Genomic DNA, 13,466 nt, shown 5'->3' on the forward strand with positions numbered 1-13,466 from the left:
TTTGCTTTGCCTCCATCCCTTCATTCTTTCTGGAGTTATTTCTCCACTGATCTCCTGTAGCATATTGTGCACCTACCGACCTGGAGAGTTCTTTCAGTATCCTATCATTTTGCCTTTTCATACTGTTCATAGGGTTCTCAAGGCAAGAATACTGAAGTGATTTGAACCCTGACACGTTCTTTGCACAGAAAAGTGAAGCTTCCCAGGTTGGGGCCAGGTGAGAAGAACTGAAATTTGAGTTGCCAGCCTGGTGTCTTGTCACTGGACCATGAGCTCTTGGCACTGAGCCTATAATCCCCCTCACCCTGAACACCAGCACAGAGCCTGCACAGAGGGTTGTCAGTCCATTGTGTGGAGGGACCGGAAAGAGGGAAAAGAGCAGCTTACAGGCTGGGAGGGGCAAGCAGCTCCCTGCCCAGCACTGACAGCATTAGTCTGGGGGTTGGGAAGCTCAGAGCAAACACAGGAGCCACCTGTGGAGAGGGGTCACCAAGGGTTTGTGGCTCAAACAACTGTTAGGAGACAGTCAGGGGTTGCAGAGAGCTGAGACCTCTCTTTCTCTGCAGCATGATTAGAGCAGAGTGGAGCCAGAGACAGGAGCCTGAACCCCATGTGGGCTGGCCCGGTACCTCTCTCCTCTCTCCTTCCTAATCTCTGGCACCCTATGTTACTCAAGGTTCTCCCCACCTGCCTATGCATTCCAGCTTCTGGGACTCTGCTCTCATGGGCCCTCTCCCTGGAATGCTGTTGTCCCTCATGTCCATCTACCAAGGCCCAACCCCAAGCCATCTCCTCCAAGATGGGTCACTCACAAATGGAGAGGACAACTCTTTTTTCCCCTTGCACGTCCCTCCGCTTAGTCAGCGATAACCAGATTTAGGTATTTTAGTCTTCAGTCTTCTAAAGACTATTTTAGTCTTTAGTCTTCAGTCTTCAATACTATGAGCTCCTTCTGGGAGAGCCCGGGTCTAGATAAACTTTGAAACCCAAAAGCCTCTTGGTAAATGATGAGTCAAACAATGAGCAAGTGGAGGAAAAAGCTTTCTAATGTCCAAGTCTGAGTTAGGCCCTCTTCCCCAAAGCTTCCCCATAGGCTCTGTCTTCCCTCCATCACACATTCATGAGCCCCCTTCTGTTATGACTACTTAATTTCTCAGTCTCCTCCTCTAGTCTGCAGACTCCAAACAGATCAGCCACATCCTAATTCTGTGCCTTAAATCAGAGTCTGGCACAGAGTAAATGCTCAGTAAGCACAGGCTGAGTGAAGGAACATGACCCACAGTAGACAAATTGCCTCAGAGCTCCTGAGTCCTGATGGGAGAAGGATGCAGGCAGAGATGAGATACCAAAGTGCAGAGGGTTGCTCTGAGTTACACAGAAGTCATTGAAATAAAGATGATGTGGCTACATGGAACATGCCTGGGACCAAATGTTGGTGAGAAATCCAGAGTTGACCAAATAAAGCTGAGTCTCCAAAGTTGAGGAGAGGCAGTTGCTCTCTGGCAAAGAGGGACAGGCCACCAGGTAGAGGGAAGAATATGAACAAAGACCTGGAAGATGAGCAGGTGGAGCCAGTGCAAGGAGCACTGGCAGCAGCATCTTGGGGGCAGAGCAGTGGGTCCTGTGGAATCGCCAGCCCATCAGGGCAAGAATAGAGAGAGTAAAATCAGAAAGGAAAGGGCTTGGTGGTCAACACTCAGGGATGTACAAAGATTCCACTACAAGATGGGAAGTGCACGTAAGTTTCTGGATATGAGTAAATTAAAATGAGGCAAAAAGTTCACATATCAAAATCTTAGTTCAATACAATTTTCATACGTGTACATCCAGAAACTGTCCTGCAACTGTGTACATACTCAATTAGTAAAATAATATTGTATAGACACAATTTAGTACTTAATTTTTTTAATGTAGCCATATACATTCTTTCATATTAACAAATGTTTACATACATGCTAGGATAATATTGAAGATACATAACAATCAATATGGTAAAATGAATTTAAATCATAAGTTTAATTTTGCCATTTCTTCCTCCAGGGAATCATCCCAACCCAGGGATAGAATCCATATCTCCTGTGTCTCCTACATTGCAGGCAGATTCATTACCTACTGAATCATCAGGGAAGCCCTTTAAAATATAACCTATTTTATAATCTAAATAAAATTATATGACAAAACTGCTGACCAAGTGATATGTTTTATCATAAATTGCTTATGCAAATGTTGTAGAAATAACTTCCAAAAGTCTTGTACACCAGGAGTTTTCCTGGTGTAAGTTTCTGTAGGTAATTTGTAGTGCTGGCCCATAAGTCAACCAGGCAGTGGGACAGAATCTGGTCTGAGGACAAGGATTTCAGGTCAGAAGAAATAGTTCTAAACTCTTAGTTCTGCTGGTGCATCCACAGTGACTATCTAGTACCCATCCTACCTTTCACCCCCAGTTCTGGCAGTGAAATAAGGGTTTTATTGACTTGCCTTTCCCTTAGTGACAGTTCCAAGAGGAAATCAAGCTGCAACCCCTACTCTTACTGCAGAGGGTAAAGAAATACCTGAAAGCCTGTGCTCACTGGATGTGGGGAAATAACGCCCTGACTAAATGAAAGTGGCCCTGGGGGATCAGGTGAGATGGAAACCCACATCCAAATAGGAGAAAATCTCCCTTCTTGGGTACAAGCCACTGGGTATGAAATTCCACAAGAAACTGGCACTTGAGACATCAAGGTCTGAACTCTTCTTTAATCAGCTATGTGTAAAGCCTCCTCAGACAACCACTTTGCCTTCTTGCATTTCTTTTTCTTCGGGATGGCATTAGGCACTGCCTCTTGTACAATATTACAAACCTCCACCCATAGTTCTTCAGACACTCTATCAGAGTGTCTAATCCTTTGAATCTATTTGTCACTTCCACTGTTTAAGGGATTTGATTTAGGTCATATCTGAATGGCCTAGTGGTCTTCCCTACTTTCTTCAATTTAAGCTGAATTTGGCAATAAGGAACTAATGATCTGAGCCACAGTCAGCTCCAGGTCTTGTTTTTCCTGACTGTATAGAGCCTCTCCATCTTCGACTGCAAAGGATATAATCAATCTGATTTAGGTATGGCCATTTAGTGATGTCCATGTGTAGAGTTGTCTCTTGTGCTGTTGAAAAAGGCTGTTTTCAATGACCAGCAGGTTCTCTTGACAAAACTCTGTTAACTTTTTCCCTGCTTCATTTGTACCCTAAGGCCAAACTTGCCTGTTACTCCAGTATCTGCTGACTTCCTACTTTTTCATTCCAGTACACTATGATGAAAAGGACATTTGTGTGTGTGCGTGTGTGTGTGTGTTAATTCTGGAAGGTCGTGTAGCTCTTCATAGAATTGGTCAACTTCAGCTTCTTTGGCATTAGTGGTTGGGCCATAGACTTGGTGGTGTTGAATGGTTTGCCTTGGAACAAGCCAAGATCACTCTCATTTTTGAGACTGTACCCAAGTACTGCATTTTGGCCTTGTTTGTTGATTATGAGGGCTGCTCCATTTCTTCTAAAGGATTTTTTCCCACAGTAATAGATATAATGGTCATCTTATTTAAATTCACCTATTCCCATCAATTATAGTTCACTGATTCCTAAGATGTCAAAGTTCACTTATGCCAGCTCCTGCTTGACTACATCCAACTTACCTTGATTCATGGACCTAACATTTCAGGTTCCTATGCAATATTGTTCTTTACAGCATTGTACTTAACTTTCACCACCAGATATATCCACAACTGAGTGTCATTTTTGCTTTGGCCCAACCACTTGATTCTTTCTGGACCTATTGCCCTCCACTCTTTTCCAGTAGCATATTGGACATCTTCCTACCCGGGGGGCTCATCTTCAGGTGTCATATCTTTTTGTGTTATCATACTGTTCATGGGGTTCTTGCAGCAAAAATACTGGAATGGCTTTTGTCAGAACTCTCCACTATAACTCATCCATCTTGGGTGACCCTGCATGGCATGACTCATAGCTTCATTGATTATAAAGGCCCCTTCAACACAACAAGGCTGTTATCCATGAAGGGAAGATACCTGCTGCTGCTGCTGCTGCTGCTACTAAGTTGCTTCAGTCGTGTCCGACTCTGTGTGACCCCACAGACGGCAGCCCACTAAACTCCTCTGTCCCTGGGATTCTCCAGGCAAGAATACTGGAGTGGGTTGCCATTTCCTTCTCCAATGCATGAAAGTGAAAAGTGAAAGTGAAGTCCCTCAGTCATGCCCAACTCTTAGCGACCCCATGGACTGCAACCTACCAGGCTCCTTTGTCCATGGGATTTTCCAGGCAGGAGTACTGGAGTGGGTTGCCATTGCCTTCTCCAGATACCTGCTATGTACTGCCAAATAAAATTCAAGATTATCAACTTATATGAGAGATCTGAGAACAAGGAAAGTCTTACCTGCCGGGAGCCAGAATGAGGAACTCCACCCATGGCAAAGGTCATGAGGAAGGAGGCTCAGCATAACACAAAGGCGGGATCGAGCCTCAGGAGACCCCCTGTTCCCGAGCATCTACCCCCAAAACCAGAGTCTGCCTACTTTACTGTTTTATGCTCTCACCAATACCTCTGACTTTATGGGGGCCTGCCCCCCACCACCTCTCTCAGAGAAGGAGTTAACTTGCAGCTCCAGTCAATAAAAATTCCTGGGCTTGACAAGAGTGTTTCAACTTACAAACTCCTCTGAAGTTTCTCTAGCCTGCCTGAGCAGGTTCGTCCGGCCACATGTGATTGTTTACAGCCTCCCAACTGTGAGAGGCATGAGAGGCTTTAAACTTTCTATATACAGATTCTTTTGAGAAGTTACAAAATTATTAGTATAGTATAGTGGGTTGATTAGAAATTATATTGGTGAAGGGTTTTTCATTTGTTGAGCCAATATTTGCTGCTAAATCTCCATATTCCCTGCCCTTATAATGAATATAACTAGCATATAGGAGAAATAAGTATTAACCTTTAAGATTAATCATGTTAAACCTTAGGCTAAGTAAATTCCTTTCTTGATTGTAACCCACTACACCCTCACCCTATAGGGATGCAACTTTATTTGGAGTGTGGCACCTGGTTTAAGAAAAAATCACCCCTGGAAAAAATAAGTTTTCTGGTTGACTGACCATTATCAGAAAGGGCCATAAAATGTCAGCAGGCCTCATGGCCAGAAGATGATGTAAAACCCCTAAGACCTTTGTATAATTTTATATGAAGCACCTGATTTTGACAAGGGTCAGGTCTGCTGACCCCGCGTGACTCTGTATTCATCCCTATGTACAACAAAAAGTGTATAAGCAAATGTGAAAATAAAGAAAACGGATCAGTTTCTGGAAAGACTGATTCCCCTGTGTCATTTCTTTCTTGTTTTCCGTTTTTCTGGCTGAATTCCCATCTGGAGCGTGGGTACTCACCAAGCCTGCTAATTTTGCCTGGGCTTCTAAGATCTGACCACGGAGGCCTCAGTGCCTCCTCTCCTTTGGGAGAATGGAAAGACGCCTGTGGCCTACATAGGTGGTGCAAATTCCTTTTCTTGGAGTTTTATTGGTATTCCACATAGACCAAGTTATTCAGCCTCTTTTTCTCCACTAATTTTCCTACTACACTATTCTTTTCTAATCACTCTTTATATCTGTAATTAAATAAGTTTTTCCTAAGACGCCGATTCTGTCTCCCCTTTGAATTACCCTGGATCCACTGGGGCTGGACCCCAGCACTTACCAAATTCGTTTGGACTCTCCAAGGAGTGAGACAGGCACAAGAAGCCTCTGCTGATCCCTTGGCTCCAGTTCCTCATAGCTTTCAGGCAAAGGAGAGAAGTCTACTCTGGGTCCCTTTGTGGTCCATAAAACTGTCAACTTAAAAAAGTGCACAACATAAATCTGCGAGTTAAGTTTTGTCTGGATCAAAATGAGGACTGCAGCACAGGAGACAGCACCTCAGATAGCTCTGAGAAAGTGCTCCAGGGAAGCATGAAGCTATATATATATATAGCAGAAGGTTTCTGCTAGTTACAAGGAGCAGTTATCACCCTGCAGGGTTTTAGTGCTTTTCTAAATATGAGGAGACACAACAATTGGGCTAATAAAATAAGCTTCCGAAAACATATAACTGTCAGATGATCTGTTCTACCAGTTTTTCTCCAAGTACAGAATTCCTCATTTCTTCTGTCTACCCGGAACTATTTTCAGGGGATATTGAAGATCAGCAGCTGTGGGAGCACATGATTTAACCCCTGTAGAGGAAGATGGCAAGTGCCAATGGCACAGGCCAATTTGCCGTTGACAATATAAATACATATATGACACCTTTTCTAGTTGTCATAATTTTTTTAAATTAAAAAAAAAAAATTAGGCTGTAATGAGCTGACTGCAGGATTTTAGTTTCCCACCAGGGATGGATCTAATTGAGTGCCTGAAGAACTGTGGATAGAGGTTTGTAACATTGTACAGGAAGTGGTGATCAAAACCATCCCCAAGAAAAAGAAAGGCAGAAAGGCAAATTGATTGTCTGAGGAGGCCTCACAAATAGCTGAGAAAAGAAGAGAAGTGAAAGGCAAAGGAGAAAAGGGAAGATATACCCATCTGAATGCAGAGTTCCAAAGAATAGCAAGAAGAGATAAGAAAGCCTTTTTCAGTGATCAGTGCAAAGAAATAGAGGGAAAGAACAGAATGGAAAAGACTAGAGATCTCTTCAAGAAAATTAGAGATGCCAAGGGAACATTTCACACAAAGATGGGCAAATAAAGGACAGAAACAGTGTGGACGTAACAGAAGCAGAAGATATTAAGAAGAGGTGGAAAGAATACACAGAAGAATTAAACAAAAGAGATCTTCATGACCCAGATAACCATAATGGTGTGATGGCTCACCCAGAGCCAGACATCCTGGAGTACGAAGTCAAGTGGGCCTTAGGAAGCACCACTATGAACAAGAGTTAGTGGAGATGATGGAATTCCAACTGAGCTATTTCAAGTCCTAAAAGATGGTACTGTTAAAGTGCTATACTCAATATGCTAGCAAATTTGGAAAACTCAGCAGTAGCCACAGGACTGGAAAAGTCAGTTTTCATTCCAATCCCAAAGAAATGCATGCCAAAGAATGTTCAAACTACTGTACAATTGCTCTCATTTCACACGCTAGCAAAGTAATGCTCAAAATTCTCCAAGCAAGGCTTCAATAGTATGTGAACTGAGAATGTCCAGATGTTCAAGTTGGATATAGAAAAGGCAGAGGAACCAGAGATCAAATTGCCAACATCCATTTGATCATAGAAAAAGCAAGAGATTTCCAGAGAAACATCCACTTCTGCTTTATTGACTACACTAAAGCCTTTGACTGTGTGGATCACGACAAACTGTGGAAAATTCTTCAAAAATGGGAATACCATATCACCTTACCTGCCTCCTGAGAAACATGTATGAAAGTCAAGAATCAACAGTTAGAACCAGACACAGAACAATTGACTGGTTCCAAACTGGGAAAGGAGTATGTCAAGGCTGTATATTGTCACCCTGCTTATTTAACTTATATGCAGAGTACAACATGTGAAATGCCAGACTAGACAAAGCACAACCTGGAAATAAGATTGCCAAGAGAAATATCAATAAACTCAGATACACAGATGACACCACCCATATGTCAGAAAGCGAAGAGGAACTAAAGAGCCTCTTGATGAAAGTGAAAGAGGAGAGTGAAAAAGCTGGCTTAAAACTCAGTATTCAAAAAACAAAGATCATGGCATCTGGTCCCATCACTTCATGGCAACCAGAAGGGGCAACAATGGAAATAGTGAAAGACTTTATTTTGGGGAACTCCAAAATCACTGCTAGAGAAGGAAATGGCAACCCACTCCAGCATTCTTGCCTGGAGAATCCCAGGGACAGAGCCTGGTGGGCTGCTGTCTATGGGGTCACACAGAGTCGGACACAACTGACGCGACTTAGCGGCAGCAGCAGCAGCAAAATCACTGCAGATGGTAACTGCAGCAACAAAATTGAAAGATGCCTGATCCTTGGAAGAAAAGCTATGATCAACCTAGACAGCATATTAAAAAGCAGAGACATTACTTTACCAACAAAGATCTGTCTAGTCAAAGCTATGGTTTTTCCAGTAGTCATGTATAGATGTGAGAGTTGGACCATAAACAAGGCTGAGTATCAAAGAATTGATGCTTTTGAACTGTGTTGTTCAGGAGTCCCTTGGACTGCAAGGAGATCAAACCAGTCAATCCTAAAGGAGATCAGTCCTGAATATTCAGTGGGAGGACTGATGCTGAAGCTGAAACAATCCTTTGGCCACCTAATGAGAAGAACTGACACATTGGAAAAGACCCTGATGCTGGGAAAGATTGAAGGCAGAAGGAGAAGGGGATGACAGAGGATGAGATGGTTGGATGGCATCACTGACTCAATGGACATGAGTTTGAGCAAGCTCCAGGAGATGGTGAAGGGTAGGGAAGCTTGGCGTACTGCAGTCCACGGGGTCACAAAGAGTGGGACACAACTGAGTGACTGAACAACAGCAGCAAGAGTTCGAGCTTGTGCCCCTTGCATTGGGAGCACAGACTCAACCACTGAGCCACCTGGGAAATCCCATGTCATAATCCAGGATCTAGAGTCTAGTCTTAGCAGAAAAAGAATAAAATGGAGGGATACCAAGAGCTTTAGAGAGACTATTTTGTATTTGACACGTGTATTTGAAAAGTTAGTGGCATGTAAAATATAAAAAAGCACACTTTAAATAGTGCCGAGTGATACACTCCAAAATGACTGCTGTGAAAATCTTCAAGAGCTACAGATACTCCCCTGAAACAGTCATTTCCATAACTTTGTAACTACTTAGTAAAACAAGCTTTTATGAGTCTATAATTTGGTGAAATTTTCCATTGGTGAATCAACCTTCACAGAACAAGGTTAAAGCAGTTTCCCAGAATTTGCTTTAGGATTTGGTTTCTGCCAAGGTTGTGTTCTCACTTGTAGACACTGGCTGCAAATCAGGCAGCTGCCACTCGAGGACAAGGGGTATTACACAACTCAGTTCCTAGGGCACAATTAATATTTAATTTTTTTCAATTCATTTTGTTCAAATATAAAGCTACTTGTTAAGCCTGTTTCTGTGTACCAAGTCCTTTCTTAGGAGATGGGGGGGAAAAGAGATGAAAGGCGTTTTCCCTGCTTTGAAGAGCTCACAATCAAGAGACAATACTGCTATCTAAGACAGATAAGCAGCGTTTTCCTATTGCAGAGCTTCTACTTTATAAGACAGAAATCATACATTCATGAATTCTTTACTTTTTCATTCACTAAGAAGGTTGTAGAAGGTTCCATGTTTCTGGCACCGTCCTAGACACTGCATGGTGACGTGGCCTCGAGTTAACACTAGTGGTGTTTGGGGTCCAGGAAGGAAGAGGTACAGCCAACAGAGGGGATGGGAGTGGGTGGTCACTGGCTTGGGCTTTGTGCATATATGGCTGGCAGAGGTCAGGGAAGGGGACCTTAACAGCAGTTGAGTCAGGAAGAGGAGCTGGACAGACCCCAGGTGAATGAGGAACAATCCAGACAAGGCTGTGATGCAGCTGAGGCACTGGGATGTGTCCTCCCTGTGATGGAGGGCATGGGAGGCCTGGAGCCAATATGGCTTCAGCAGAAGGTAGTGAGGCAAGGAGACTGAAAAAGACAGATGAGGAGACCGAGGGATGGTTAGGGGGTCATTTCTGGAATAGAATAGGAAGACTCCAGAGGCAGGTTGACTGAGGAGGCCAGACCATTAATTGGGAGGCAAGTGGTCCAGCAGGTTCAAGGTCACTAACCCGTGTCCTCTCCAGAAAGCCTCCCTGTTGCCATTCTGATTCCTTACACAGCCCCCTCTTGTTCTCTCAGGGGACTGGGAACCCTGTTTGTCTGCCACAGATGGTGACAACCTGAAAATGTGGCGCTCCTTACCCCCTACACTGCCCTGCCTGGCCTGAAACCAGAAACTGCCTGTGGACCAGTGAACACAGCTCTAATTCACATTTCCTGATCCACTCGACTTGACTCTGTGACTCAGTGTGCCGATCCTCCCCAGGAGGATTCCCTGCTGCTGAGACCAGAAGTAGGAGTTAGGAGTCCTTAGAGACGTAGGTTTTGTCAAAGGTCCCAGGGAGAGTGTGGACCAAGGCTTGAGTGGCAAGTTCAGTGTAACCAACAAGAAAGGGATCAGGGCTGGGCCACGCAGAGGGCAGCCCCGAGTGTCGTTTCTGGTCAATGGCCAATGCCTACCTAGCTCAGAACAGGGTTTGAGACCACTTCTCATTTCATTTACCTCACTGGCCCAGGAACTGCTTCGGAAAGCGGTTTGCCATGAATGAGATGAAGGTGGCCGTGGCCCTAACCTTGCTTCGCTTTGAGCTGTCACCAGATCCCTCCAGGGCCCATGTTCATTAAACGGGGTCTACTAGCAGCTCAGGAAGCTCCTCTAATCCCTGCGGGAACAAGGACAAGCTCTGAGGGCCCCGGCCTGCCACCCTGCCTTGCTGTCACTCTCTCTTGTCCTTGTCTCTCTGCCAAATTCCTGCTTTGACCTGCCCGCCACCAGCCTGCCTCATCTTCTGCCTCCTGCCCAGCTGACTTTCTGCCCTTCTCCTCTCACCTTTCTCCAGGCTCCCTGTCTGCTTTTCTCTCCATCTGTCTCTGACCCCCTGTATCTCTCACTGTCCACTGGAATCCTGATCACCCGACACCCTCCAGTCTGTCTGCTCTCTCCTGTGTTTCTCCACTTCTGCCTGCCTGTCTGTCTGTCCCTGTATTCACTTCCGTTTTGATGGTAAAATAATTTGCCACTGCATTAGGGACTTAGCACAACCCAAAGTTATCCTCTGGTGGCTCTGGAGTGAGAAGTCTGAAAGGGGTTTCCCTGGACAAAATGAGATGTTGGTGGGGCCTCTCTCCAGGGATCTAGGACAGGATACAGCTCTTTGCCTTTTCTGCATCTAAAGCTACAATTCTTGCATTCCTTGACTCCTGGGCCCTCCTCCCTATATGAATCCAGCAACATCTTCAAATGTCCCTCTGCTTCTGTCTTCACATCGCTTTCTCTTTCATCAGGACCTTTATGATTAGATGAACAACTCAGATAAGACAGGCTTCTTCTGATCTGGGGATGAGGATGAAGACACCTGGGCAGCCATTGCTGGACCTGTTAAGTCCTGTGTGACTACCATCAGCCTGTCCCCCGCTCTCTCGCATGTGCGATGGGTCTTCCTGTGTATCAGTCATGTGGCTTCCCCTCTCTCGCCCTCCCTGATATAGACTGTGTGTGTCTTCTCTGAAAGGAGCTGGATGAAACAGAAGAGAGAGGAGGGGAGGGAAGACAGTGGAGAGGAGGAGGGGAGATGACATCTGCTCTGTGGGGCTGGGACCCCAGCAGGGAGAGCATGTCTGGCCCCCCTGCAGCCTCACACTCTGGGGTCCCTCAATGCCCACACCCTGCCTGGCATCTGAGGCCCCCATAACAGCTGAGTCAGGAGAAAGGGCTCTTCTCCAAAGGCTCAGAAGGAAGACGCTCACATCAGTACCTGTCGGGGAAGGAGCCTCCTTGTTGTTCCGTGGTAGCTTCCTCACCACATCTGTAGAGGGGCCCAGCCAGCACCCACCCTGTGCTGAGCAGGAAGACTTACAGACTTGGCCAGGCACAAAGGTCTCCTTCACCCCAGAAGAGACTTGAGCAGAGCCCAGCCTGGCCAGGTCACCAGTCCCTTCCTCACAGGCAGGGCCTCAGATTCCTTTGAGGACAAGAGTAGGTGGCTAAATTGGAAGGCCTGGGAGGAACCGGCTGGGCACAAGGCTTGGCTGTTGGGAGCAGATGTCAGACCCGAATCCAGGACAGCTGGTGGCACTTTTCCACACAGGAGAGCATCTTGGAGTCCCTGGCATGCAGCCTGGCCACTCTGAGTGAGGACCAGCTTCTTCAACTCTGCCATTCCTGGAGACCATGTTGGGGCCTGTCCTCCTGACCCTTGGCACTGACCAGAACCAGGCCCTTTGCACTCTTCCTCCAGCCTTTCTGCACCCAGCCCTGCTCTCTTCTGGTTCTGCACACAGGTCCTCCTCCCTCCCACCCCTGCCCTTCCTAGACCAGTGTCCTGGTGCCAGAGGAGACCTCCCGGCAGCCCTGTGCTGTGCTGTGATGTTGCCATGTGCCTCCTGATGGGGCCTCTCCTCAGCCAGTGCCTGTGGCCAGGACCTTCAGACCAGTAATCCTCTCTCCATCTCCAGGTTCCTAGGTCACCGGGCTAGTTCATTCTGCTTCTAGAAGTGACCAGGGGAAGGCTTTCTTCTGCAACAGGGGTGGGTCGCACTCTCACTTGCTCTCTTTCTATGGCCATCTTAGTTCTGCACTCCCCATATAAAATACCTGGTGAAGCCACAGAAAAATCCCTGCCCTAGAGCAGAAGTTGCCACAGTCCCAGACTGAGACAAGGTCTGGAACAGAAACCAGAACTTGAGGAACAGGATTCTACGCAAGCAACCACAAAAGCCCAGCTGGCAGCAGCAGCTGGAACTGATGAAGAACCAGTCAGGAAAGCAAAACAGAGCTGGAGTGAAAAGAAGGCACGGAAGGCTATGTCCAAACTAGGTCTTCACCAGGTTACAGAGGTTACTAGAGTGACTATTCAGACATCTAAGAATATCCTTTTTGTCATCAAGAAACCAGATGTGTACAAGAGCCCAGCTTCAAATACCTAGATAGTTTCGAGGGAAGCCAAGATCAAGGGCTTAGCAAGCACAATTAGCAGCTGCTGAGAAATTCAGCATTCAAAGTGAAGCTGTTTCCAAAATTCAGGAAAACACACAGATTCCAACTGTACAAGAGGAGAGTGAAGAGGAAGAGGTTGATGAAACAGGTGTGGAAGTTAAGGACATAGAATTGGTCATGTCACAAGCAAATGTGTCAAGAACAAAGGCAGTCCGAGCCCTGAAGAGCAACAGTAATAATATTGTAAGTGCTATTATGACATTAACAATAACTATCTGACAAAAGGACCTTTTTTGGTGCTTCAAAAGAGTAACTGCAGCTGACTTCGAAGTTTGTACTGTTTCTAACATTAATAAAGTTAAAGCTTCTTGTTGGATTAAAAAAAAAAAAAAAGTGGCCAGGTAGACACTGTTTGACCAGGAATGCAGCAGTAGAGTTAGCTGGGTGTGTCCTAGGCAGAAAGTTTGACGAGTCCCCTGGAGTGAAGTGGCACAGAAAGGGTCAGTCTAGTCACTCTCAGAGTATGGGGCGACAGGAACTTTTTCTTCTATGTGGCCAGCCATGAACATGAGTTGTAATCACAGGATTTTACAGGCGCTGAAGAGAATGACTAAGAAGAGACCCGGCTTGTTCCAGGCAGTAGGAAAGACGCCAGTTGCATCCATACTCCTACATGCATCTGCCAGAAGTATGGATACAACTGGGGTTGTACATATCAT

General features: G+C 45.6%; 1 pseudogene; it reads left to right on the forward strand.

The window, feature by feature from the left end:
• Positions 1 to 12,368: 12,368 nt before the first annotated feature.
• On the forward strand, positions 12,369 to 13,026 carry LOC128045615 (nascent polypeptide-associated complex subunit alpha-like; annotated as a pseudogene).
• Positions 13,027 to 13,466: the final 440 nt, after the last annotated feature.

This window comes from Budorcas taxicolor, chromosome 3 (genome assembly GCF_023091745.1).
Source record: "Budorcas taxicolor isolate Tak-1 chromosome 3, Takin1.1, whole genome shotgun sequence".
Classification (NCBI taxonomy): Eukaryota; Metazoa; Chordata; class Mammalia; order Artiodactyla; family Bovidae; genus Budorcas; species Budorcas taxicolor.